This window comes from Crocodylus porosus, unplaced genomic scaffold (genome assembly GCF_001723895.1).
Source record: "Crocodylus porosus isolate Cpor-Errol unplaced genomic scaffold, CroPor_comp1, whole genome shotgun sequence".
In the NCBI taxonomy this organism is placed as follows: Eukaryota; Metazoa; Chordata; order Crocodylia; family Crocodylidae; genus Crocodylus; species Crocodylus porosus.
Genome location: NW_017728951.1, coordinates 14,820,977 through 14,848,601, shown reverse-complemented (window position 1 = coordinate 14,848,601; position 27,625 = coordinate 14,820,977). Strand labels below are relative to the sequence as shown.

At 44.9% G+C, this 27,625-nt stretch overlaps 1 long non-coding RNA gene across 2 annotated transcripts; it reads right to left on the bottom strand.

Annotated features, from left to right (window-relative positions):
* Positions 1–329: 329 nt before the first annotated feature.
* On the bottom strand, positions 330–27,197 carry LOC109324377. Of its 2 annotated transcripts, none has more exons than XR_002104920.1 (3): positions 26,687–27,197; positions 25,140–25,256; positions 330–897 (listed from the first exon to the last, which is right to left on the bottom strand). It is a non-coding gene; the product is annotated as an uncharacterized LOC109324377 (long non-coding RNA). The 2 variants fall into 2 exon arrangements; XR_002104921.1 differs by having other exon boundaries at positions 26,691–27,197.
* Between the last annotated feature and the right edge of the window lie 428 nt (positions 27,198–27,625).

Sequence of the window (27,625 nt, the reverse complement as noted above, 5' to 3'; positions counted from 1 at the left end):
ACAAGGAAGGCGAGGAGGGACAAAAGCAAACCATTTCTTTAGTACAGGACTAGTGCACTTTCAAAATAAGGGATTTTTGAAAATCTGGTAATAAAATAGAACCACAGATTGAGACAAGTGACTGAGAGTGTGAACTTTTAATGGGCCGCATGATTTAAAGCTGATATGGTTGGATGTTTAATAAAGCATGTAAAAATACCAAGGAGGTAATTAAAGAAAGGTTTTTAGTTACTCAGGCAAAGGTTCCTCCTATATAACAACAGGTAATAAGACAAGAGGATTTGGGAATGCTTTTTTAAATGAAGGGTAACGTGGTTATGGAGTTTATAAGAGACTGTTTGGGAATGCAAAACACCCCCTGCCTCCTTCCACCCAGACTGGAAATTCAGCTGTTGTATAATCTTTGATTTCCTGGAATAATCTTTGGATGATTGAACCTCAGTTAAATCTTAGCAGCCAAAGAAAAAAGAATTTTCAGTCAGATCATTTAAAACCAATTTTTGTTTTATTTAACTCAAAAATGTAAACGTCTTTGAGTCAACATGCTAGATGCAGAACAGCACTTAAACATTCACCTAATTCATATTTAACTCCATTTCTGGCTTTAAATAGCTGTTTTAGTTCTTTCTTCATTTGGGACTGATACTGCTTCATCAGAGAGCAAAAACAAGCTATAGTTTCACCCTTTTTGGCCTTCTGATACCCTAGAAAAATGTAAAGCAGAAGGCCCAGTTCTCTCATCCTGCACCTTGTGGAACCACTCACACTTTTGCAGAACAAAATGCACCCATCCTGCTTCTGTGGCAATTCACATCCCGTCTGCTCAGACTTAGGTGTCATTGCCTACCTAAAATCAGCAAGTCACACCCTATATACACACACCTGAGATTTCCAAACCTAAAAATAAAGGGAAAAAAAATATATTTTGATGAGGAAATTTCAGGCATCTTTTATATAGCAGAAATAACATCCATCCTATTTTCCCCCCTTTGAGTCACATTTAAGAAAAAAAGTACATAGAGTGCAAAAAAAAAATTAAAAGATCACAGGGTTGTACGTCTAAATGTCACTGTTCTGAAAGATACTGGAACAAAGGTAGCGGATAAAATGGCAAAATGTGAACGAAGGCATAATTTAGGACAGCACAGTCCAAATGGATTCAGTAACAGACAAATGTATTTAAACCACTTTTCATATGCAGTGAGCAGAAGAATGGCAAACACTGGGAACAAGCTTAGGTTTTTCAGTCATCATTGGGTTGGAGTGCTTTCTGGAGGACAAAATGTTAAGAAGCTTTTCAGCAAACACAACACAACACAGCAAAGGCAGTTGACAGGCACGTGTTAGAATTGGCCTGTCATGGGATAGTTGGGGGATGCGGGGGGGTGGAAGTCACCATCACAAGCTTAAGAAAGGATAGGAAATAAAAGTATGACTGAATTTCTTCTGACTACATATAAGGCAAGTGCTCCTTGAAAGGAAAGAAGTCATGAAGGCAAATTTCTTCATTATTTTACTGAAATCACCAGCCACTTTTACAATATTTGTAGAGAAGAATGTCTTCCCCAGATTCTTTCCTGTGCTCCCCCCCACCCCTCCACTTTTTTTTTTAATGTAGCACATCTCCAAGACAGAACAAGCTGGGATACTACTGATCTGTCTGGGCTGAATAAAAGAGAATACTGTTCATAATAATATTTATAAACATTAAAAAAGGAAGAGAAATCATAAAGAAGACAATAATTATTTCCGAATTGTTACTTATACTGTTTGTGCAGGGCTGAAAGTAGTGGTCTCCTTTTCTCTATTAGCTCTAGTGATTGCCATAATAAGCAGCAGGATCAAAATATATCACATAACTGTATACATATTATTTGGACATCATCCAGATTGCAATCCCAGACTTCTTTTCAATTCTGCAACTGTAAGGGCTAAACTAACAAATAAACCCACCCCCCAGGTTCGTGCATTGTGCCAAGGGGTTGTTCTATAGTAGAAACGCCGAGGAAGATGTATGCTTGACTCAGCTGGGGAAACTGGATATGCTGATCTGCAGTTTCCCTCTAGAGTACACACTCTGAGCTGATGACAGTCCGTACCCTTCTCTGGCATTTTTGTTGCCAGATCTCTCCAGCAGTTTTTAGTTATGAGCTAAAAAGTCCTCTACCCCAAAGTAGACCAGTGCATTCGGTGACTGCATTATTTCAAACACTGTGCTAGAGGTAGCATCTTTTATTAAACCAACTAGACGGTTGCACATTTTTTTTCTTTATTTGCAACTGTCTAGTTTTGCAACTTTTTCTTGCAACTGTCTAGTTGGTCTAATAAAAGATATCACCTCTAGCACACTGACTGCTTGTTTTCTTAGATCAGGGATGGGCAATTATTTTGGGCAGAGGGCCGCTTACTGAGTTTTGGCAAGCCATCGAGGGCCGCGTGACAGGCAGTGAGGGGCAGATAAATATTACTTTTCTACATTTTTAGGGGCCCCGCAGGCCGCATAGAATGGCTTGGCGGGCTGCATCCAGCCCCCAGGCTGAATTTTGCCCACCCCTGTCTTAGACCAACACAGCTACAACTTTATCTGTGTGTGATTTCAAATGCATTTGTGCTAGATGAATAACCACTGGCAAATTCTCAGTTGGTGCAAACTGTCCAAGATCCAGAGTGGACATTGACTTTAATAGATCTAAGATTTATGACAGTTGAGGATGTATCCCTCCTTGATATTTTCTCACCCTACTCCATACTGGTAGAATAATTACTTAGGAAAATATATGCACTCAGTATGCTGGATGCTTAGTCAAGCTTATGTATCTTGTTTTCATTCATGTTCTACTACTATCTGAATACCATTTAACCTTCACTGTGTTAGGAAACTAGATGCCTCTTAAATGTCTTTTCTTGGGTAAAAAGTTTTTATTTTTTAAAATGCAATTAATTCACAGCTTCTTTCTCCTTTATTTGTTTCCATTACCACTTCTGATTGACTTTTGCTTCTGCTCGTCATTATAACTTTAAGTCCAGAATATTTTTATATGGAACTGCATATATTTCTTTTGCTCCTTTAGATATTCGTCTGCCTTGCACTCACAGTATTTATTTATGCGCCAGCCAAAGTGTTATATTTGGCTTCATTATTATCAAGTTAGTCCATTTAGAATTCAATCAGGTATCTCTCCCCCAAGTATTTCCCACTCTTCTTTGAAAGAGATTCACCTTACATCAGAAGAGAATTTCAATCAGGCTCCCTGAGGCCATTTTGTATGCTCCCGAATCAGCTTTCCTAGAGTCAAGATTGTTTTAGTTACTTCCCCTAATACATTTCAAGTGTAATTACACTATGATCAATAAGTCTTAGATGTTCCACAACCTCAGATGTGTTTTTTATACTTGGCTCACTTCCTGGATTAGTCCAAAGCAGTTTCTGACTGAGGAAGAGTGTTCAAAGAAACTGTATAGAAAGCAATCCTGAATTATTCCCCCAGAAGGCCCTTATTGAATGTTATTTCACACTGCAAGGATGCAGTTCGCTTTTGTGAAGAGGGTCCATATAAGGCCCCATGCACAGTCTAGGGTTACCATACTTCCAGCAGCAAAAAAGAGGACACCTGGGATTGAGGGGAGTGGGGGGGAAGGCATATGATTGTGGGGTGGCAGTGATATGCCTGTGCCCTGCCTCTGCCCCTCACTCCAAAGCCCCTGTTCTACCAGCCCCCGCTCACTCCCAAAACACAGCTCCCAGTCCCCATCCCTGCCGCTGCCCCACACTCCTGACCCACAGTCCCCTGCTGCCATCCCTGCTGGTGCCCCATACTCCCAACCCACAGACCCCTGCCCCCCCAGCCCTGCCAGTGCCCCTCACTCCCAACCCACAGACCCCTACTCCCCAGCCCTGCAGCCCAAGCAGCACCCGTGTATGCACACATGCATGCATACACACAGTGTCTCTTTACCTGGCTTGCCAGGGCATGCACAGGGAGCACATGACCCCCAACAGCCAATCACCTTATCTGCTGCTCCCAGCCCCAAGCAGCCAGCCCAAGAGAGCAAAGGAAATGCAAAAAACCCAGACATTTGCTCTTATTTTAAAAACCTGCCTGGATGCAGCACAGGGGGCCAAAAAAGAGGTCATGTCTGGGAAAACCTGGACCTATGATAACCCTACTTAAGCTCATGTGTATTAATCTGAAACTAGAGTCCCTGCTTCTCTAGCATCTGCTTCATCCTTGGTGCTGTATCCCTTTAGAGACAGAGGGTTATATGCCCCTTCTCTACACAACATTGTCCCTTATCATGCTGAACTATGCAGGTTCAACTCATAAAACACAGGATACAAAAACATCCTTACCCGGCAGCATCAAACAGTGGCCCCAACCTCTTCTCTTCCAATAAGGTTAGGGACAGACATTCAAAAAACCTGAACCTAAATTGATTCAATCTTTGCAGGTTAGTTTAACTCTGCTAGGCTGAACCGGTTTGTAACCAGACAAACATTGTCTTTGAACTGAAGAAATTCAGGCACATGCCTGCAGTGTCTCAGGCTAGAAGCTGGGGGGCACTAGAGCAACCCTCCCTTCCCCTGCACAGTGCTCAGTTGAGGGGGGGAGGGGAGGGGGCATGACCAGGCCCCAGCAGGACCTCTGATTAGGAAGGTCTACCTGCACAGTCCCAGGCTTTCCCCCACTGGATGCTCGAAGTGGGTGGGAGGGAGTGTTTACAGACCCCAGACCCATGCTAGCGCTCTGAGGGAAGGGGGTGTGTGCAGTGCATGCATCTGTCATTGATATGGAGGTTTTCAATCTCCCTCCCTGCTTCTTTACACTGTCTGCAGCAAACTGACAGGCAAGCAAGTCAGCAAGAGGCTGATAACAGTGTTTATCACCTGATCAGCAAAAGAATAGCCTCTCTCCATCAGTTCAAACTCTTTTTAAACAGCTTACCAGCTGACCTGTTGATTAGCTCCAAAGAGCCCCTGTTCTGTGTGCCCGTCCAAGTAAAATTGGAGAGACACACACACACATAAACCTCTTGGCATTAGCTAGCATACCACTTTCTTAGGGGCTGTGCTGTGGGAGATGGGAGGGAGGGAGATTTCCTGCTTGAGCAGTGAGCAGCAAGGGGGGAGGTATGGCAGGGGGAAGCCAGGCAGACCCTGCTGTGCCTGCAGTCTCTGCCAGAGCTCTGGCCAGGGAGCAGAGGGGAGGGGCCAGCCCTGCTGTGGAACAGAGAGCCCAGCCCAGCCCAGAGAGCATGCCAGGATGTTGCAGGTGTCTGGTTTATCTTAAACCAGCAAGGGGTTTAGGACAGACATTGCATAAATCGGTCTGAGCCAAATCAGTTGAGTCTGTTATTACATTCAGCCAGGTTTATCTCAAACCAGTTTCAGCCATTTTCAAACTGAAAAGCTCTTCTGTTACAGGTTTAAACCAGTTTCTGATCACTTAAACCAGTTTATGTGTAATGCCTGTTCCTAGCCTAAGAGGTTAGAGTACTGTGGAGGGCCTCTAACCAGCCTGTATTTCACCCCTGTGCTCAAGCACAGTATAAGTAGAGCAACGAATCATTTTCAGATTCTCTGTACTAGGTGGATTACTGGATTTCTCTCTATTTGTGCAGCTGAAGTAATCTGTGAACAAGACTCGTATGCTGGCCACTGCTTATGCTGTGTTTGCCTTTAAAAGCATTTTCTAATCTAAATTCTAAAAACTAAAGACTGAGGCCTGGGGCCTAGCAAGGTGACTGGTATAGTCCTGTCATTTGTCATCAACTACTTTATACACAGGGAATTCACTGGGACCTTTTGTCAAGATCCATGAGATTTCCTTTGGGAAGGTGAGTCTTGTGAATTTTTTTTTTTGTTTACTCTATCTCAGTTTGCATCTACATTTCAGCACCTGATATCTAGAAAAAACATGAAGAGATCCTGATGATGAAGTCTTTAAAATAAATCCTTGGCTTACTTCATATTATAGTTTGAACTTATCTCCTGTTACTTCCCCATCATAGTAGTAATAGTAGCATATGTATTTTGTACCCATCTATTTTGACTAACCATCTACCACCCCAATCCTGTGCAGGTTAATGCGTGTGCTTAACTGATCTCAGTGGGGCTTCTCACATGCTGTGAATTGAAACCCAAGTTTTAGCATAGTCAAAGCTTTCACATACTGTAAAGATAAAAATTTGGTTTCATTTTTTCACTTCTTACCATTTTCGAATGTTTCTTTCTGAGCAAAATATTTAAATCTTGAGCATTATGGGCTTTTTGGTTAACTAGAAGCCCCCCAACCATCAACAAATATAGCTGCTTTGATTGAAATAATTAACACTCTCCCGTTGTCTTAGGAATCCATGGGTCAGATTCAAGTCAATAGAAGTTTGGCCAGTGACTTTGTAGGGCTATGATTACACATCTTTTTGCCTGCTATTTACTTGTTCTGCTTATTAAATAATTTCTTCTATTGCTGTCAAGGGACATATACACTAATGAGCTCTATGTAAATACAGCAAGAGAAAACCTAACACTACCATTCCTGTCTCTCTTCAGGCAGGGAATCTTTAAAATACCAGATGACTATAGCATTGCCTGCTCTAACAGGATTATACCTGGATATAACACTTGGGAGCATAGGAAGGGGACTGACTCTTAAAGTATAGACAGTAAAAAAGCCTGAGGCTGAATTAATTCAGTCTTTGCAGGTTAGTCTAAACTTCAGAGATTAAACTAAAAAACAACTGGACCTACATTTACCTTTGATTCAGGAAATGCAGCCACACGCCTGCAGTGGCTTAGGCCAGAAGCTGGAGGGTGCTAGAGCATGACTTTCTGGCACATAGCCAACATTGGCTGTGTTTTCTGCCTCTTCCTGCTGCCCCTGAGGTCTTTGGGATTTGCAGTCCAGAATCACAGCAGCAGAACTCTCCCGGGTTGCTCATCACTTTCTCTTCCTGCTTCCAGGTGCCTCTGGGATTTGTAGCCCAAAGTGGGAGCCAGCAGTAAGTTTGAGCAGGGTAGGGAAGCTCTGCTCAGGGGAAGGTGGGTTTAATCCCTCTCCCTGGCCCCAGACCCCCGCCAGGGTTTGCTGGGCAGCAGGGGGGCGGGTAGTCCCTGCCTCCCTGCCAACCCTCCTCTGCTGGAGCAGACAGCATAGCTCAGCCCAGTTCTGTTACAGCTCTTCTGTTCTGTTACAGGTTTCAACCAGTTTCTGAGCATTTAAACTGGTTTTTGTGTAACTTCTGTCCCTAACCTTAAGGCCATCAAATCCAGTCCCCTGCATTGTCCAGCAGTGGTTAACCAAAACAATCCACAAAATGCTACTTTGACCATTCATCCCCCATTACAGAGAATAATACCCAAGACTCCAAAGACCTATGTTGCTATGTCTTGAATAAACCAGACAGCAAAATGTGTGTGTGTGGTTTCTGTTCTGCTCCGTTTTCCATTGTTTCTCAGCTCCTAACTCTAGTTATTCCAAATGTAGGAGGATACTGAGCTGACTACAAAAGAAAATTTTTTGTCTACAGGTTAAAGAGGTGACAAACCTGTCCAGGATCCTCAACATCTCTCTAAAAATACAATTTCCTCCCACTACTAAACTACAAAGTATTTTTAAACCCTGCCAAAACAGTATCTCTTCTTCTCTGCAGTTGCTGGAAATACAGAAAATGAACTTTGAAGAAGTTCAGTGTCAACTAAAAAAAAATATTTATTTAATTCTTGATCTGAAAAACTGACAACTTGAATAAATACTTCTAGTTTGAAATAATCTCCTAATAATTTGTCTTAGGCCAGATGGCTTCCTAGAAAATTTTTGCCAGACTTAGTCATCCATATAAGGCTACTTCACAGTCAATATAAAGCGAGGCCAAGAAAATGAAATGAAATCCAAGTTTTATATTAGGACTATAGGTCTACCTCCTAATTATACCCATGGGAGAATGGGCAAAAGTAAAAACAAGAATAACAAAAAACCAAAAACTGTCGTAGAAGTTCTCTCATTTCTTTGTCAAGATTTTGAATTTTCAAATGTTTTTCACCATCCCTATTGCTTGTCATTAAAAAAAAAAAAGAAAAAAAAATTATGTCTAGAAGACCAGGAAATACGCTGCTTTTTATATAACCCTATTGATTGGGTTATTAAAGAGAAATGAGCCTCAGATAAGATCAGCCTCAAGCCTAGTCAATACAAAATTTCTTGTTGCTGTTTAAATGCTTTATATTGAAATTTCATCCTGTGATCTCAAAAAAGATCTCTGTTCTCACATGCTGCTAAATGTATGAACTAAAGTCCTTATGTTTTTATATCTCACTCAAAATGCACGGTCCGAATGTCTTTGGTTCAAGAAGGACAGAATGTATTTAATAATAGTAGTCTACTGATGCAGGAAACTGTTAATGCAGCACATTTACCATTTTAAAAAGCCAGAAAAAAACGGAAGAGCCAACTAAAACTCTAGCATGACCTTTTTTGTGTCCTGTATACTTATGGTATATGTTTAATATTAATGGGATATTTTAAATTTATACTGGCCCCAGAGAGTCGGAAAACATTATGCAGGTGTAATATAATCAGTGCACACTTCTACATGCAGTCCTTGGGTAATATTACCAAAGTCTTAAAATTACTCAGGAAATACATTTTTAAATAAGACCCCTTAATAGTAAAGTAAAAGAAAGTTAATGCAATATTTTAAACACTACTGCAATAGAAATAATTGAGAGCTGTAGTCACTGCTATAAAGCCATTGTGCTATCACTAGAGGTACAGGACAGAGACCATCCTTGCTCCAATCTAACACAAAAATGCTGCAGATTAATTTTCGTTTTTGGAAGCTATATTACTTGGTGCTTAATGCCAAGGCATTTATCCAGACTGCACAATAGTTTCTAGCTGATTCTGTGGTTCTCGAGCATTGATTCTGGAACACAGACCCCAAAATTTTCCCCTTGCTTTGCTTGGGAAAGAAGGAAGAACAATGCTGTGAAGGACTTGCTGTCACTTAACTGGAATGATCATTGCAAGGAGGGGAGCATGAGAGCGGAGGAGCCCTTTCAGGCTAGGCACAGGTAGCCATGATCTGGCTGGAGAGTTGGAAAAGGTCCTGGATCTGAAAGCCGTAGCAGGACAAAGGAAAGGGCTGGACTGGGAACAGTAGCAATAGCTGCTGAATCCAAGCAACCTGGGCCAGGCACATGCTAAAGTTGACTCCTTTGTCCCTAGTAACGGTGCTCAGCAATTTGGGTGGCACAGAATAAATGGGCACCAGACCGAGTTTGGAGCAGGGAAGGGAGCCAGGACCTAGAGATGAAAGGTTGGAAGGGGCAGCACAAGGGCATGTGATATGGGAAGGAAATTCACTCAGACTCCAGCCAGAGGCTCATTTGCAAGGCAGCGGTAGTGGCCTGTCACAGCAGAAATACTATTGGCAGGGCAGGGTTTACTGAGGACCCTGAAGAACTGCAAATTGATTAGTGGAATGAGTTTTTACATGCGGGTTCAGAAATAACTGTGCTCCTGGAAGGGGCAGGAAGGTCAGTAATATTGTTCGATGGAATGGAGAAAATGGAAAGTGCATTTCATATACCAGTTTTAGTCCCTTATTCTGAACAATAGCCACTGTAGAGTTCAATGTCAAATTTATTGCTGCAGCATTACATGAGATTTCTAGAATCCAAGCACAGAAACTGGCCATCCTATTATCACAAAGCAACCCTCTCCAGCCCCCGTTCCCCCTACCCCCATCACTTCCCATCTTTGCATACGCAAAGTAAGAGCGCTGGAAAACAGACAGAAAATGAAGTGCAGCCAGGTGAAGCATGTGGAGTTTAGTTAAACAAATATCCACGTTTTCTACCGCAACTACAGTTTGATTACTTTCCTGAAGGAACAGGCAGCGCTTTGAATTCACAGTGGTGTCTTTTAGGAAATTAATGTTTAGGGCCTTAACAGGACCAACATTTTTTACACTACAGGCATACACCACACACAGAGGTCTTTCATTTAATTAATAATACATAAATACAAGTCACTGGAAGGAAGAAAAAACAGTCTTGTTAATTAACTTCTGAGATGCTAAGCTGTGTCTCAGCTTTAAACATAGCCTGGCAACACTGTTTCTACCTTGCAGAAATAACCTACTTTAGAGGAAACACAGCATAGTAAATGCAAGAATGTATCCCTCCATTATTTTCTTTTTAAATACAGTATTGCCAACTCTCATGATTTTTGGCATTGTTCTTAAAGTCTACACTTCAGGAATGTGAAAAGCATAGCTCTTTCTTTTATATGTATAAAAAACAAAGAGCCAAGTGTATATATATATATATATAAAAGGAATTCACTTAGGAAATATACACACACACATATATATGTGGTTTTCAATAACCAGTAAGAGTGCTCCAGGAGCATTACGGACAGGAAGTGGCAGTGCAGTGGAGCACTGCTATGACAGTGGGGACAGAATGGGGGGGGCAGGGTGAAGCCAATGCTGCTGGCCTTGCATCCCCCTGGCTATGCTCCCTAGAGGCAGTGGAGCTCTGCCATGACGGTGGGGATGGAGCGGAGGGAAATATATACTTCTTTTATATATAAAAGAAAGAGCTACGTTTTCCACATTCCTGAAGCACAGAATTTAAGAACAACACCAAAAATCAAGAGAGTTGGCAATACTGTAAATATACACAGCCCTTTATTTGTTCTTAGCAGAATATCAAAGTCAAAGGAAGAGACAACCACGGATAAACATTCAGGTTAGGGGCAGAAGTTACACATAAACTGGTTTCAGTGATCAGAAACTGGTTTTACACCTGTAACAGAACAGCAGTTCAGTACACATAAAGCAATTTCAAAATGGCTGAAACTGGTTTGAGATAAACCTGCTTGAATGTAGTATCAGACTTAACTGACCTGGGTCAACCTGGTTTATGGAACTTCTGTCCCAGACCCGTTCCTGGTTTAAGTTAAATCAGAGTCCTCCAGCATCCCAGAATGCTCTGCAGCCTGAGGCTGGGCTGGGCCATCTGTTCCAGTGGAACAGGACGAGCCCCGCCTCTCTGCTCCCTAGCCAGAGGAGGGGCAGGGGTGTGGCCAGATGCTGGCCCCACTAAGGCAAAGCGGGCAGGGAAGAGGTTTATGCCCCCTCCCTCTCCTGTCCCACCCCGGCGGGGTCTGCCAGGCAAGGGTGCAGCAGCCCATCAGGCATTTCACACTGCTTGAGCAGCAGGGGGCATGGCCAGCCCCACCAGCAGCATGAAGAGAATGGAGAGGGGGATTTAATTTCCCCCTCTGTCCCCTGTCCCACTGACAGGACCTGAGCTGGGGTCTGCCTGGCTGAGGCAGATCAGCCTGTGTCACAGTTCCCCCCCTCACTGCTGCAGAGGCAGGGGTGTAGGCAGGTGCCAGTCCAGCATGGCCCCCTGAGGTGAAGGGGGCAGGGAGGGGTCTGGGGTCTGCACCGCTGGGACAGGGCAGGGAGGGGGGAATTAAACCTCCTCCCTCGCTTGTTCCCCTGAGGCTACTGCTAGTGCTGGCCACATCTCCCGCTGCTCTTGCAGTTAGGGGTGGGAAATGCCTGATGGGCTACTCTGTGCAGACCCTGGCTGGGGTCCAGGGGGAAAGGAGAGGGAGGGGGGAATAAACCCCCTCCCTGTCCCCTTCTCCTCTCCTGACATGGACTGCTCCACCCCAGCCAGGCAGACCTGGGCTTGGGTCCTGCTGGTGGGACAGGTGACAGAGGGGGGAATTAAACTCCTGTCTCTGCTCATTTCACACTGCTGCTGGGGCTGGCCAGGCCCCCCACCACTGGAGTGGTGAGGGCAGGGGTGGGAAATGCCTGTCAGGGATTGCTTTCCCGTCCCCCCTCCAGGCACACTGCAGCTGAGGTCCCTGCAGGCTAGGGTGGGGGTTTAAACCAATTAAACTCAACCTGCTGGGGCCTGGCTATGCCCCCTATCAGCACAGCTTCCCGGTAGCTGAGGGCTTGCTCTAGCACTCCTCGGCTTCTTGCCTGAGCCACTGCAGGCTCGTTCCTGCATTTCCTGAATCAAAAGTGAATATCTATTCACTTGCAAGTCGGTTCAATCTATGCAGATTAGAGTAATCTGCACAGATTGAATTAATTTAGGCTTGGACTTTTTGAATGCCTGTACTTAGCTTCACAGTTAAAGGGCCAAGATGGAAGGAGGAAAGGGCAGCTGGAACAAAGCACACAGGTGAAATGGAGGTTTCAGCTACAGGCCCTTTCCAAAAAAACCCACATAAGATAGTGTGGCAGATCAAAGTAGCTGGCTGCGTAATAGGCCAGCTACTTCAGAGTAGGTCAAAATGAAAGGGAGAGAGAGAGAGTGTACATGCATACACACAAAACTACACTGTTGTTACAGAACTGCCTGTGGGGAGAAGAATTCACATCTGTAATCCCCATCGCACATCTTCATCACAATTATGCTTAAGACATTCTCAGCATCACTGAAATAATCACTGATACTGTCCCTTAACTGGAATAGGCTGATACTTTCACACCAGAGTGAGCTTATCCCCTGCCAGCCAGCTGGAGCTTTCCTTTCTTTCTCCTCTTCTTCCCTGCCGGTAAATCAACTGTACCACTTTGCGGAAGAGGAACAGGAGGAAAATCTCCCTTCTGTCACCACAGAGCTATTAACCAAGATCTGTTGCCTTTGGCTTTGGACCTCCTTGCAACTAAATCCCTGGTTAACCTACGGTTATTCCCTTGAGAGAGACAGTCAGTGCCAATAACTGATCAGAGCCTAGGAGTGTGTAGAGAAAGGACATTCATCAGCAGCTGCAATGCATGACATGGTATAGTATACTGTTAGCAAGGTTGCAAAGCATCCCTAAATGACAGCAGCTGGGTAGGCTGCTTATAGGTGAGAAAAAGCCCTGTGTGCCATAGGTTGCTTATCAAGGTAATTGTCTGTGCTTAATTTTCCTCTAGAGATTTGTAGGCATGAATACCACCTCCACACCAGCTGCTCAGCAACATATCTGATTCTGTAATGTGAGCTTGCTTGCTCCTTTCTGATCAGTGAAAGGGACAGTGTCAAGGACTTTTTCTCCATGCATATGCCAAGTTATGTGTAATGCCCTCTCAGTTTGAAAATAGTAATTCTTTCCCAGTCAGGAAACAATATTCTCACCACTTCAGCCATCAGCATGGTTTTTCCTTTCTGTCATGCTGAACAGCTAATAAAACAAGGGTTTTTAGGTGAGGTGGTTTTAAGTGTAGTGGCTGTTCTTGCAATATGGTTCAAAACTGAGGGGATGGAGGAAATGACAGGTGCATTGAGCAGGCATTTCACAGGATCATTGCCTCTCTCTGCCCACCCACACAGAAACCCCTTGCAGGCAAGTCATGATTTCATGTACTTTGAGTCCTGTTGTCTACAAATATCACCTGCAGAGATAAGCTCCTGCACAAGGTTCAGCTACAGAGCTATTGTTCCTCCACAAAGTTCAGTGTTTTGATGAAGGCTTTTGTACAAACCATATTCTGATCCCCAATTTCTACAAAATTGGTATGTCAGCAGATCTTTATGCATAAGAAATGGAGTGAAAGGGTGTTAACAGGAGACCAGGAAACCTGGCTTCAATTTCTTATTCTTCCCAGGCTTCCCTGTGTGAATCATTTAGTCCCAGGTCCCCAAAGGTATTTTAGTCTTTTTGCCTTCATTTAGTCACCTGTAAGCTAAAGATAATAGACATAATGAACAAAGAAAAATATTGCCATAGGTGCTAAACACCTCAATGGAGATGACATATGCAGTCACCCTATGCAGGATATCTAGCCTTACTCCTAATTTACAGTAATTACACTGAATATAACCCCACTGTTGGTTCTGCAGTCCCTTTAGCTAAGAACAAGGGAAGGTGCTGCGGTTGCTCGCACACTGCATTTCCTTTCTCTGTGGTCTGGTGACTCATCTCTCTCGTTTCCTTACTGCTCTTTTTTACTGACAATACACATATCCATGTTTTAAGATGTTCCTCAGTTAGAACAAAGAAATGCTTTTTTGATAAGTGATATAAAAACCACTCGCTATCCATTATAAGCACTTAGCTTCCAGCTTCACTTCACAATTGAAGACTAGAGGGGTGGATTTAGGAGGAGCGCAGTCATGCAGTTGCACCCACCAAACCTCCTCTTGCTTCCTGGGCTACCCAGACTTTAAAATCAACTGCCTGGGGGAGGGTGGAGGGGTAGAAGTGTTTCTATTCAGGCAGCACTGAGGGAGTCAATTGACTTTATGGCTTATTATAATCTACCTTGATAGTGTCTCGTTATTCCATAGGTGTTAAGCCCTCTCTCCTTTTTAATGACCTTGATGTTCCACAATTTAAACTATCCTTTCCTTCTGCAACTTTGCTATCTGTTAGCCATTCCTGGTAATGCCTCTTTTCTATTTCACAGCCCTGCAGACTATTTTTAACTCTGTCTAAAAACTTTATCTCAGCCGTAGTAACATTAACTCAGTCATTTCTACATGTGACAGTGAAGTAGTGGAGGCGCTGCCATGGTACTCAAGATAACTAGATTTTGTTTTTATGAATTTGAGTACAAGACGTATATTGCCAAAAATGACTACAGAACAAATGAAACAATATATTTTGACCATTTTGGCCTAGTCGCTTGTGTTTTTTAAACTTAATATATTGTCTAGAAACTTAGTGAAAATTCCAATCAAGCTGTATTTGTTTTTGCTTTGATCTCAAACTGAATAGTCAAGTGCTAGGCCCATAGCACAGGGGTTGTCAACCGGGGGTACGTGTACCCCTGGGAGTACTTGGATTGGTTCTAGGGGGTATGCGCAGGAGGGTGGGGATGGAGCACCGCTGCCTCCCAGGAGCAAGGCCGGGGTAGCGTGAGGGCAGTGGCGCCCCTCTGGGGTGCGGGGAAACTTGTACACAGTGGCTACCACAGCCGCACACCCGCCTGGTGAGCTTTCCCATCCCATAGAGGGGTGCTGCTGCCCTCACCCCACCCTGGCCCTGCTCCTGGGAGGTGACCCGCCCACAGGCCATCCCCGCCTTCATGCTCGGCATCTGGCCACCGGGAGTACTTAGACTAAAAAAGGTTGAAAACCCCTGCCCTAGCATGTCAGTAGAGATCCTAGTATCTCTCTAACTGGCGAAAAGAATACCTGTGATGTTATATGTCATGATGTCCTACACCATCTGTACCCCCCTTTTAAAATCCTGGATTTGTCCATGGAAGACTATGCATCTTGAATTGGCAAAATAAAGAACAGAGTACAAGTCTTTTTCTTGTTCCCCGGTATTGGGAAATAGGACCATAACCCCTGTAATAACCTATCAGAATTGAACTGAAGAGTGCCTACACACTTCCTCAGCCTGACGCTAGGGCGTTCATGCCTGAAAGCTTGCTAAGAAGAATTTTGCCGACTGTTTGAGTTGGTCTAATAAAAGATATTGGATGTACCCAAAGAAACTTGTCTGCCTATGTCCTTAGACCAACATGGCTACAATCTACACCCCTGTATACACATACATATACGCACCCCAGTAATGTCACTTGGAGTGAATGAGTGGACATGGACTTAGAGGGGGCACAAGAATGCTATTGGACAGGAAGTGCTGGTGCAAGCAACACCTAGGGGTTAAGAGAGGAGCCACCATTATTTTCACTGCCAAATTTATGCTTGATGGCAAAATTCAGCAGCATCTGCAGTTCGGGTGTGCATGGCTCTCTCATGCAGCACCTGGTCCTTTAACTCCCTAGCTGCTGGCTGCACTGAAACCTCCTCCAGTCTGCATGGGCAGCATCTGCATTGGCAGCAGGATGGGGCTGCCTTGAGCCCCATTGCTTCCAGCCCGAAACTCTGCAGCAGCTCTTTGTGAATCCTCCCCCTGCAGCAGGTTTGGCCCAGTGTATAAGTCTTATCAGTTGTGTCTCTAAGATGCACACACACAAGCCCCTTGCCAATACTGTATTTCTTACAGAGGGCCCAGACACTTGCTGCAAATACTTCTATCTTCAACAGTTACCATGAAGTAGGCCAATTCACTTCAGTGATAATACTCCCGAAATCAAGTACTTCATTGGAGAAAGACATCTTCTTGAGGTTAAGTGTTTGCAGGATCAAGTCCTTTTATTGGAAAATAAGAAGTACGGTTACCATATTTTCTTGCATACAACATCATCCTGAATAAGATACCCGGTTTTTGAAAGGCAGAATGGAAGTAGGGGCAGGTGGGGGGTGGGGGAGGAAGTCTTGCTTTGAAACTACAGGTAGGTTGCAGTAACTAAGTAGCAGACTTCAGGGCAGGGTGGGGGTTGTTCACAGCCCCATATAGCACTACAGTGTTACTTTAGCTTTCCTTGGCAAAGAGAAAAACTGTTATTACTGTATTTCTTCATGCATAATACATACCCCAATATCCTGCAGCTGCACTGTTGCAAAATTGTGCTGTTGTATATCAGAAAAATATGGTATTTCCCAGCATTGTTTGATTTTACTTTTTTCAGTATATTGTTTCTACCAATTTTACTTGGTATTGTTTGGATACCCCCTTCCCCACACCAACAAAATCTTTGCTGTCACCAGCTTAATCTGTCTCATCCAAGGAATGTTAAATCAAAACCTGATTTTCTGATAGGCTCTTACAGAGGATAGGTTCTTATTTAACATACACACACACACACACACACACACACACACACACACGAGAGAGAGAGAGTTCCTTGTATGCAATTCTTTATTTCGCAAATTCAAGAAACATGCTGAAGGCACAAGTTAATAAGATTTGCTAGTAGTGCAGGTCTGGGCAGGCCTTCCCAAATAGATACAGTATGCTAGCACACTTAAAACTGATTACAAGACAAAAACCAGAAAGATAAGCATTATTAACAAAATGTATTTTCCTAGAGGAAAGTGTGGAGGACCCATCTCTCATCTCATAATACAAGTTTCTTATTGATGTTATGATTTTACTTCAGGTATTTAGTAAGGCTGTAATATATTCCAGGGCACTCCTTAAATGCTTACATATTTAATCACACAGGCTTAGTTAGAGACTTCAGGCTTCCTGTCCTACGCTGCAGGCACATTAATAAGCTCTCTGGCTAACCAATCCAGCAAGAGTATATGCTTTTATCAAACATCCAGTCTTGGAAGTACAACGAAGGTCCCAGACATGAATCCAACTCTCTCACCCAAGAGCCACCAGTGTATTGAAAGTGGTCTGGCTTGACTAATAAAAGCAGCAGATCCAGTCCTGATACCATCTATCCAAAACAATGGACCATTGTTTTCAAGTCAGAATGTAGACAAACAAGGAGGGAGTATTCCATACTATGAAATAACCCTGCCTGGCTAAATCTGGCTAAGACTTTAGTTTGGCCAGAGCTTAGTTTAAAAATAAATAAATACATAAAATATAGCAGTGGGTTAACCTGTGAAGGACAGAGGAAATCCCTTCAGGAAATGCAATGCACCCTGTATTGTCCAAAGTGGTCAGGCAGGGTAGTGCTGCTCTCACTAATGTCGGTAGGTGACTCCTGTTGATTGTAGTGGGAGCAGACTTGAATTGGTTATCAGTGATTGTATCCAACGGTAAGAACCTCCAATTGCCTCTTTCTTCATGAGATGAAGAAACACTAAACTAATTACATCACGATAAAACTTGATTGTGTTTGCATGTCAAGAAAATGTGTCTCGGCTGTTCAGTTTTCTACCACCAGCTTGTACCGATGCAACAAGTGTGCTCCCCACAGAAGCATGACCCACATTGTTTGACAATTGCAGCAATTACTGGACCATGGATCGATTCTCCAGATAACAGTCTCTACTGCACAATGTAGTTTCCTCAGCCCAATATAATTCAAAACAGCTGTGCTACTTGTTTTCTAAGCGTGCCTTTTGAGACGTTAACAGGGCACTTTTAGTTTTCATCAGCAAGCTCTTCACTTCTCTCTAAGGAGCTTCTGTATTCTTCCATGTCAGTTGGTTGTCTGAAATGAGCAAGAGGTCTGTTTGCAATCAGACTGGGGGGCCCATTACTTTATGCTGAAATAAGAGTATGGGTCACTACCTGCAGCTGAGGCAATAACTTTGGGAATATTTGGGATTGCCTCAACTGCTAGCCTTTGCCAAAAACTAAGCATGTGCAAACTGCACACATCATCTAAGCTGCATAGCAAAAGTTTAGACAAGACAAGTTACCTCAGACAATTGAGTGTGTTATGCATGCATCCTTAGGGTTACCATATTTTCAGTTCCAAAAAAGGACACCTCACTCCCAACCCACAGACCCCTAGCTCAACCAGTGTCCCTCACTCCCAACTTGCAGCCCTCTGTCCCTGCTGCTGCCCCTCATTCCTGACTCGCAGATCCCTGGTGCTGCCAGAGTCCCGCACTCCTGGCCCACAGCTTCCTGCCTCCCCAGTGTCCCTCACTCCCAACCCACAGCCCCCCTGCTCCCCTCAGCCCTACCAGAGCAGGGCTCCAGCTGCCCCATCCCGACAGGGCTGGGACAGTGGCTGCAGTGGCTCTGGCTTCTGTGGGTGGTGACAGAGTGAGTCTGGCCCTGGTGGGGGCTGGAGGGAAGAGGAAAAGATGCCTGTAGCATCCCATGCCTCAGACTGGGGCTCCTGCACTGCACCAGGTGACCTGGCTATGCCACCCCACACCCCCTCCAAGGCCACGTCTCCTGGCCACCCAACCCCTGCAAGCATGGGCACCGGCCCCTGGTGCCATGAGTCCAGCCGTGTAGATCCCTGCCGTCCCTGAAGGGCTCCCCTGTCCCCTTCCCCTGCTGGAGGGACAGGCACCTCTCCCTGCCCCTGTGTCCTGCCACAGCCCTTGCACCTTGACACCATTCCCCACTACCAGCAGGCACCCACTTCCCCCACCCAGACAGTCCCCAAGCCCTGGCCCTCCAACCTTCACCCCTCATAGACTTACCTGCTTGCAGCTGCTCCCACCCCCCTGCTTAGCTGCATGCTGGCCACGTGTGTGTGTGTGCATGCGCACAGAGATGCATGGTGCCCTTGCTTCCAATCACCCTTCCCTGCACCCACCAGCAGAGTGGAACAGAATCCCAGACATTTGTTCACATTTCAAAAAACCACCCAGATGGAGACTGGAGGATCCAAAAAGAGGACACGTCTGGTAAAACCTGGATGTATGGTAACCCTGTGTATCCTACCCTATTCCCCTAAGCTCAAATCCCTCCACTGAGGGTGCCTTGCTGAACATCTCCTCAACGTCAATCCTACAGGCTGACAGTGAGTGCTTTCCTGATTAAAAGAATATATGCAAGAGGGTATTAGCTCTTTAAAAAAGTAGTACACATTCAAGTCATACATGGTACTTCTTTCCTGAACCTCACTCTCTCATTTAGGTATCAATCACACAGGGTGAAATCTCCCTGCCTATTATAGTAAATGGAAGATGTCCATTCCCTCACAAGTCCAGGATATCGCCCACGGTGACCTAGTAATGTTATTCCAGAAACCTACTTTGAGCTAGACCTCACTGAAATACTGTTGTTTCCATCACAACCAGTTTTATACACTTTATCTCTCACCAAGGAGCATCTGCCACTGAGTAGGGAAGGGAAGGGGAAGCATGAGACATTCATTTACAGTGTTTTTTTGCAAGGATGAACAAACTCCATTTACTTCATAAAGCTTTTCCCTGAATGTGGTAAAAGAAACTATTCTTCCAAAATTTACAGTGGGACTACAAGTAGAAGAGTGGAGATACTGTCCAGTGCTTTATGACAACTTAAATGCAACAAGGCTTTTCCCTCCATAGGCAGCAGAAGCAGAGCACACAAGTACCCTACCTACAAGAGTAGATATTGGGAAGGGGGAAAGGGGGCAGGGGAGAGACAATTGCCTACTTTTCTGGAGGCTCTTCTGATGATTTGGTAGTGGGACTGAAGACACCTAAAAACAAGGATATCCTGGCCCACTACCTCCAACGAATATATGCAAATTACTCACTGCAGGATTGTTATCAAAATCTTAGCTGTGTCTACATGTGTGCAGTTGCTTTGTGCTACCATGTAATGTGAACCTGCTGCTACCTGGGTCCCCTTTGCAACCTAAACATTTCTTTTAATCCCAAAGGAGGACTAAGCACTGTAAGCAGTTACTAACTAAATACACAAGTGACAATCACCCTTGACATCACAAAACTAAGCTAGCACATACTGGAAATGTCAATAGTCCTTGCAAGACTACACTAGTTGCTGCTAAGCAGACAATCTGGGGGTCAGCAGGGAATAGGGGATACTCTGTTTAGCAGGATGTCCCTTGGGGTTACTAGAAACAGCAGCCATAAACTGAAGGAGAGCAGATTTAGATTGGACATCGGGAAAAAAATATTTATGGTGAGGGTTGCCAAAATATGGAATGGACTTCCAAGGGAGGTGCTGCTTTCCCCTACCTTGGAGGTGTTTAAAAGGAGATTAGACAAGCCCCTGCCTGGAGTTACTTAACCCAACCACTCCTTCCTGCCCAGAGCAGGGGGCTGACTCGATGATATCATAGGTCCCTTCCAGCCCTAACATCTATGAAATGCAAGGTCTTCTATTAGGCTGCCATATTATATAAAATACCAGCAGTACCTCAAAGAGCTGATTTAGGTGCTTCCAAAAAGCATTTTTCATTTGTGATATATGAGCTCCACGAACTTCACGACCACCAAAAATGAAACCATTAGACAGTAAAAGTGGTTTTTACTCATATACTTTTCTATGTGTAAATTAAAGGTGGTCCTGAAACAAAACCCTACATCCCATCAGCCTCAAACTTTTGGAAAGTTTCTATCAAGTGTCCAAAGCTTACATACCTATATGTGACAGCCTTGTCCAAGCACTGTTTGAACAAAAGTTAGTGTAATAACCCTTGCAAGAGTGCTGCTGAGATGGAGTTGAACCAGTACTGTGAACTGGGATCAGAATACCTGCATGACAGGAGGATTACAGAAGGGACCAGAAATTCAACTTCCTAAACCAAGGGAAAGAATGAAAAATGGTATTTTATTGTAAATTCACTTATAGCAGGTCCAGAGCCAAAATTTTAGTAGAAAAGACCATTTGCCTCTTAGAGAGATGTAAAAGTTAACCTCTTTTGTGCCGAGCAAATAAAGAGTATTTGTGAATTTTTAATGCTTCTTTATTTTCTTATGTGCCAAAGAAAAAGATTTATCAGTCTAGACATCTCTAACTTGAAGAGAGGGAAAAGGCGCTCTCTTCAGGCCTCCCAAATTATAACACTCAGCTGACTCACTTCAGACTTGCAGTGTTTCTTCATGCATGTATTTAGGTGGAACCTGTTGGGGTGAATATGCCATGTGAAGAGCCAAGATTCAGGATCCTGGATCCTGTCAAGAATCAAGCAGTCCAACAAAGTACTTATGCATTTGCTTAATTTTCAACAGATTTTTATGATGAAATTTAAGCATGAGCTTACTAGCATTGCTAGATCCAGGCAGGACTACTCTGCACATTTTGGGCATTTATAGATGTGCTGTGGGAGGTTGTGGGGGGGGAGCACTTTAATTAGTGAGCTGTGCTAATTAAAAGTGCCAAAGTATCACATGCATCAGTTACCCTGCACCGAAAAATGGCGGCACAGCACTCTGAACTAAAACTCATCAAATGAGTTTTAATTTAAAGCCCCCCCCATTGCCATTTTTCAGTGTGGGGGAGACAGGGGGGCACTCATACACATGATGGCAGAGGCTGCCGGAGCTCATTAATTTCTGTGCTCCAGCAGACTCGATTGATCTGCTGGATTTACTGCACGTTGGATCAGCCCCGCTGCATGTCTATAGGAGCCCTTTATGACGGATTCCCAAATACAGGGGTGGATCCAGGATTTCCCAAAGGGAGGTGCAGCAGCAGCAACCCAAACTGTAGGGGTAGTGGCATTCCCCTCTCCTAGCCTCTTCCCCTGCAGTGGCATGAGCTGACCTCGCTGCAGGAACCTCTAGGGAAAAAGTCTCTAAAGCATATGAAAGTCCCCACCCCACCTTCCTCTTCTTGCTCAGAGGCAATCCCCTTCTCTTCCTCTTCCCCAGCCCCTTCTCCCCCCACCGCACCAGACTCCCCTGCCTCCTGCTGCTGTTTTCTCCACTGTTTGGGGGCAAGGAGGCTCCAGAACCCGCCAGACTGGACTCAGCTGGGGAAGGGACAGCAGCAACAGAGCGGCTTTTACCCCATCCAGGCCTCAAGAAGGTTCATGGCAGGAGAATCTCCATCCATCCTAGCAGCCCTTGTCTGCACCACCCCCCCCCCCAAACTGAGCCCCAGCCTAAGCAGGAAAGGGAAGGGAGAGAGGATTTTCACCTGCTTCAGGAGCCTTTGAAAAAGTCCCTGGAGGCTCCAGTGGTGCAATACATGCCACTGCATCCCCTCTAGATCTGCCCCTGCACAACTATATACACTAAAAACAAACCAACCCCCGCCCCCTCCGCTGTGTGATGTTATATCAATCTCACTGTTGTAACAGATAGGTTGACCAGAGTTCAAGCAATTCAGATGTTATAGGTTCAAAATCCATAGCTGGGTTGGATTTTTTGACTCTGTCCTATCCCAGTATTTTGTAGACATGCCACAAAACTTTTCCTTGAAGTTTGTACTTGAAAAAAAAAAAAAAAAAGCATGTTTGGTGCACTTTTCTCTTTAAAAAACATACATTTTATTAGTAGACCTATTGTCTTCTCTCTACGGATTCAAACCCTGAGCAATATGCCACTCCTCACATAATTTATAACAATAATAGTACAGATAGCATCTCTGTTCAAATGTCGGGTGCAGTATAAGAAGCTAAAACAGGTAGGCAGAGTCCATCTAAGGAGCTCACAGTACTTTGCACGCTATAAGATACAGTCTTAGGTAGGAAATCTAACTTTCCTTTCAAACTGCTTTTGCTTTAATGTCCCTTTAAAATAGAAAGTTTTAGAATATTGTATCTAAACAAGATCTCTCAAATATCATGCAAAAATAATGGACATATTTTAAGGTGCTAGGTCTGGGGTCCACAGAAAGGCAACTGCTGGAGTGGTGATCAGCAGAATGATTCAGGCATTTTTTTTTACTGTATGATTCTGCCTAGTCCTTTGCTTTCACTCCAAAAGGAGAGGTAAAAATCTTTGTAAATGCATTAGCATAAAGAACCTGTGTGATTAAATTTCCTAAGTAACTAATATATCTGGCTCATTGTATCTGGAGTCAAAAACATGGAAAATATCAGAGCCACCCAGTACTGGTTTGTGGCCACTGGAGGTCAGTACTGATCCATTTCAGATAACAGATTTTTTTCTGGGAGAGAAACAAAAATCCTTTCTAATTTGAAGAAGGCGAAATATTGTTTTGCTTAATAATGTTGTTTACAAGACATCGTTAGCTCTTTTCCTGAAGTCAGTGTAGCGTGCCTGTCACCTTGTCCTTCATTATTTCTGTACAGACAAATTAACACATGGTATTTTATCACGTTGTCATGCAGGCAGTGTCCTCCCCTGGGGAACAGGAGGTCTCAGGAGCATGTGCACAGCTTCTGTGGGAATATACCTCCTGGGAGCGCAGGGAAAAATCATAGGGAACCTGTAAGCCAACAGAGTACACAGTCCATTTTTCTTGGAGGCTCTCACATCCGACAAAAATCTTAGGATCTTTGTATTTGCAAGGATCCTCGGAGACTGGCTGAGTTTGGCAACTTGAAACCACTGTTTTCTTTCCGTGGTTAGGGTTGGAGGCATCTGCCTCCTGTCCCTCTTGCTTTCTATGCAGAAGACAGTCAATCTATTCAAGAATTGGAGGCCCATGGCAGTGACCCCTGCCCCTATGTTTTATGTAACATGCTGGCACTCTCCTGGCTTTACTAAAAATACAAACCCATTGCACTCGCATAGATTATTGCACAAATAGACCCATTGAACAGATTATTTGCATTCCAGTAGAACCTAGTGGACCCGCACTAAATCAGGCCCAACAGATTAGAGACAAACATACATGTGCTGTAAAAGACTTTGCACTTAATTAGGCAAAACAGATAAACATTGGGAGGAAGGAAGGATTCCTATCCCCATTATACAGCCAGAAACTGGGGCGGAAAGACGTAACATAACAAAGTCACAAATGGAGTTTAGGGCAGCGCCTTGCCCTTCACCACAAGACCACATCTTTGCCGCGTTGGAAGCTGCATGTTGTATTAAATTTTGGCAATGTTAAGGGGGATTTAAAATCACTTCCTTACCACTCCCCCGGTGGGTTCAATGGACTGCTGTGTATCATGCAAGTGGTGTTACTGCACCTTTCATTGGTATAAGTTGCCTATTATACCATCCTATTTTCAGTTGGTTTAACTTTGCTACATTTGAATAATTCCGGCTGGCATTTTCCACCCCAGGTGGCTGCCTCAGGCTACATTTCTGGGAAAATTTCAGACCAAAGAGTTCAGCCAGTTCACAAATGCTCAGTAGCAACTTGATGGAGTTCAACAGCTGGGATCTTCAAGCATGAAATCAGACTGTGCATGCGACATCCCCACAGAACAGCTGAGCAACTACAACCCAGGGCCACGAGGGCTCAGAAGGACTTTTTATAAAACTTCTGCTTCTAGCTGTTCTGGGAACCCAGAGTTGTGAGCAGGGAGCAGGTCTCCTGTGGTATTGCAATGACACCTGCCCTATTAGCACCCAGGCAGTGTGAGGGAGGAAGTGATTGGATTTGAATGCAAAGGCAACATGAGTCAGGGAAGTGACTAGTTTGGAAAGAGGAGAGCGGTGAGGTTGGGGCTTGGGGAGAGAAAATGGGACTTGGATTCAAGCAGGGAGATTGGCACTAGCGAGGGACTCAGGACTGGTGGGGCAAGGAAAGTGGGGGAGTCATGGGAGGACAGATAGGGCAAGGTTGTTTCTATTAGAACTGGGAAGATACAAACTGCATGCGCTTGGGCAATGCAACTGGGATAGGAGACAATTGCTGGGTGGGGGAAAGAACATAGGGATGGGACATGGAGCTGTGAACCAAACACGGGAATTGTAGAGGAAACTGGGACAGGCTGGGTAAAGTCTGGGAGAAGGGAGAGGGAAAGACTGTGCAGTATTGTTATCTAGAGTTGGTCCATGGAGAACTACCACTTACTATTGCTAACAGTTCCTGTTGGCTCACGTGGCAGAGGTCCAGGTGGTCAGTTTACAGGTTCCAACCATGCAGATGATGACCCATGATAACATGCCATGCATTAAAAGAAAAAGTGACCTGTGGAAGAAAAACACCATAATACAATCTTAACATCATCATATAAATCACATGCATGAGGGGGCTCAACTAAAGAGACACAGGAAACCTTAATTCTGATAGTTAATAACCTCTGACTTCTTGATTTTTGCAACCATCAAGCTTTTTATTCTAGTTTTTGGAGTGCTTTCCTAAATAGGAGGTCATCCTCTAGGTGTACCCACTCTAGATAACAACGAGATGCACAACTGTGGGCAACTGTCACCAGTCTTGGTTGGCAGCAGAACGGGGGGATTCAGGGATTGGAGGTCCCACTCCAGGCTCTGGAGGAGAGGCAGGTGACCTTCACTCTTCTGTGCTCCCCCAGTCCTAAAGCTGGTCCCAGCTTTATTCCTGGTATGAAGTGGGTTAGTCTGAAGAACAGATCACAAGGTCTTGGCCCAAAAAAGGTGGGGGGGGGAAAAAAAAAAAGAGTCCTGCCTGCTGCTGCTATCCAATAACTTAAAAACCCCCCCCTGTAGATCCAACTGCCAGGGCTGCTGAACTCCAGGCTCCGAGGCAGCCTGCCAGACAGGTGAACTGGCAACAAGCCAAGCAGATTTCCTTGGGGAAACCACCTGGCATCTGTCAGAAGATTCAATGACATCGACACAGTCTTAGAGAACATCATAACTTAGCCCAAATCCAATGGGCTTCTTGAGGGGCACTGCCCAAATAGGGTCTATCAGGGCATCTCAGCCCTACTCTGGTAAAGAGCTGCAGGTCTTCGGCGCAGCACGATCAGCAGCCTTTTTTGCTTCCGGCTGTCAGAGTTTCAAGGGCGTCAAGCCTAGCGCGTGGAGCCCGGAGCGGGCCCCAGCAGAGCTGAAGGGCTGGGAGCAGCCCTAGTTCCAAACTGAGGAGCGGGGCCAAAGCCCAGTCTGAAACCGAGCGATAGGACTAACCAGGGATTAGCGGTCAGGAAGCAAGCCGAGGTCAAACCAAAATCCAAACGCCGAGCCAGAGGGTTAACCGGGAATGAGGGAGTCAGAGGCGTTGTCAGGAGAAGGTACGCGAGGACTAGAGTCCAGTACCATACAGCAAGGCTTAGGGGCTCCCTAAGAGCAGACCTGAAACGAATCAGCGGGATGGGCTAGGGCTCAGCTGATGCTGGTTAGACTCAGTTACTGTGGCTGCAGGGCAGCAGCTTCACTTAGTCTTGCTCCAGCAGCCTAGGGCTCAGCTGGCCCTGGCTAGTTCATCCAGTTAATTAGGCTGCAGGCATGTGCCTCACTTACCCTAGTCCTGACACCAGCCTCTAAAGAGAGGCAATTGTAATTGTTGAGCAGGGTATGGAGGAAAGCAAGACCATATGTAAGCGTGAAGAGAAAGAATGAACTGTGGTGGGTGGTTGAGCTGTTGGGCCAAACCTGTTCAGAAAAATAAAACAGCAAGTGAAAATATTTATGTACCTACTTCCTCATCCGTGAGGAGAAAAGTTATTTTCTTGTTCATGAATCAATAACACATGAAAGGGAACCGGTTCTCTTTTTCACTGGCTCAGCCACCCAGCTGGCTGAGGGGGCTGCAGAGAGAGAGAAGCAGGAAGTAACCACAACAAAACCTGTCTTTTTGGAGTTCGAGACGTATGGGAATAGCAGCCATTCCAGCGTGCCTCTGACCTGGCCGATGAAGGTTTTTTTACATACCCTGAGAGCAGGCAGCAACCGGAGAGTGAAACCCAGGCATAGAGCAATGTTTTTCATTTCATGCACCATCCGAGATCTAGTGCAACATCAGTATGCAGAAGGTATTTAGCATAGAAATAATAATAAAAATATTCAGGACCAGATTCTGCTCACCCTTCTCATGCCAAGGAGTATTTTACCTTTGCAATTAGTCCCATTGGTTTTAACAGGGCGCCTTCTAGATCGCAGCCATCCAACTTCTAAGTAGATAGGGACTGCCTGCTCCCTGGGCTGCACCGGGGGGGGGGGGGGGGGGGGGGGGGTGTCAGGGGTCCTGTGGGCCCCTGAGGCTGCATGTCCTATGTCTGCACCCCATCGCACTTTGTGCCCACCACCCTGCTGCAGCATGCATCCTGCTTGGATGCTCCTCCAACCACCGTACCATGCATCAGAGAGTGCCCAACCTCACCCTGTGTGATGCCCCATGGGAGATGAGGAGGGGAAGGCACAAGGTGAGAGGGATGAGGAGGAGTCAGGAGCCCTGAGGAGGAAGAGGGAGCTCAGAGACTACCTGCTGTTCAATGGGGCAAGTCAAGGCTGGGGAGAAGACTAGGAGCTGCAACTTAAACCTCGCACAGGCTGCCAGTTAGACAGTCCCATCCTAGGGTAAGATGCTACTCAGCAGGAGTGAGGATGACACAATCCGGCTGTATTTTCCATGTA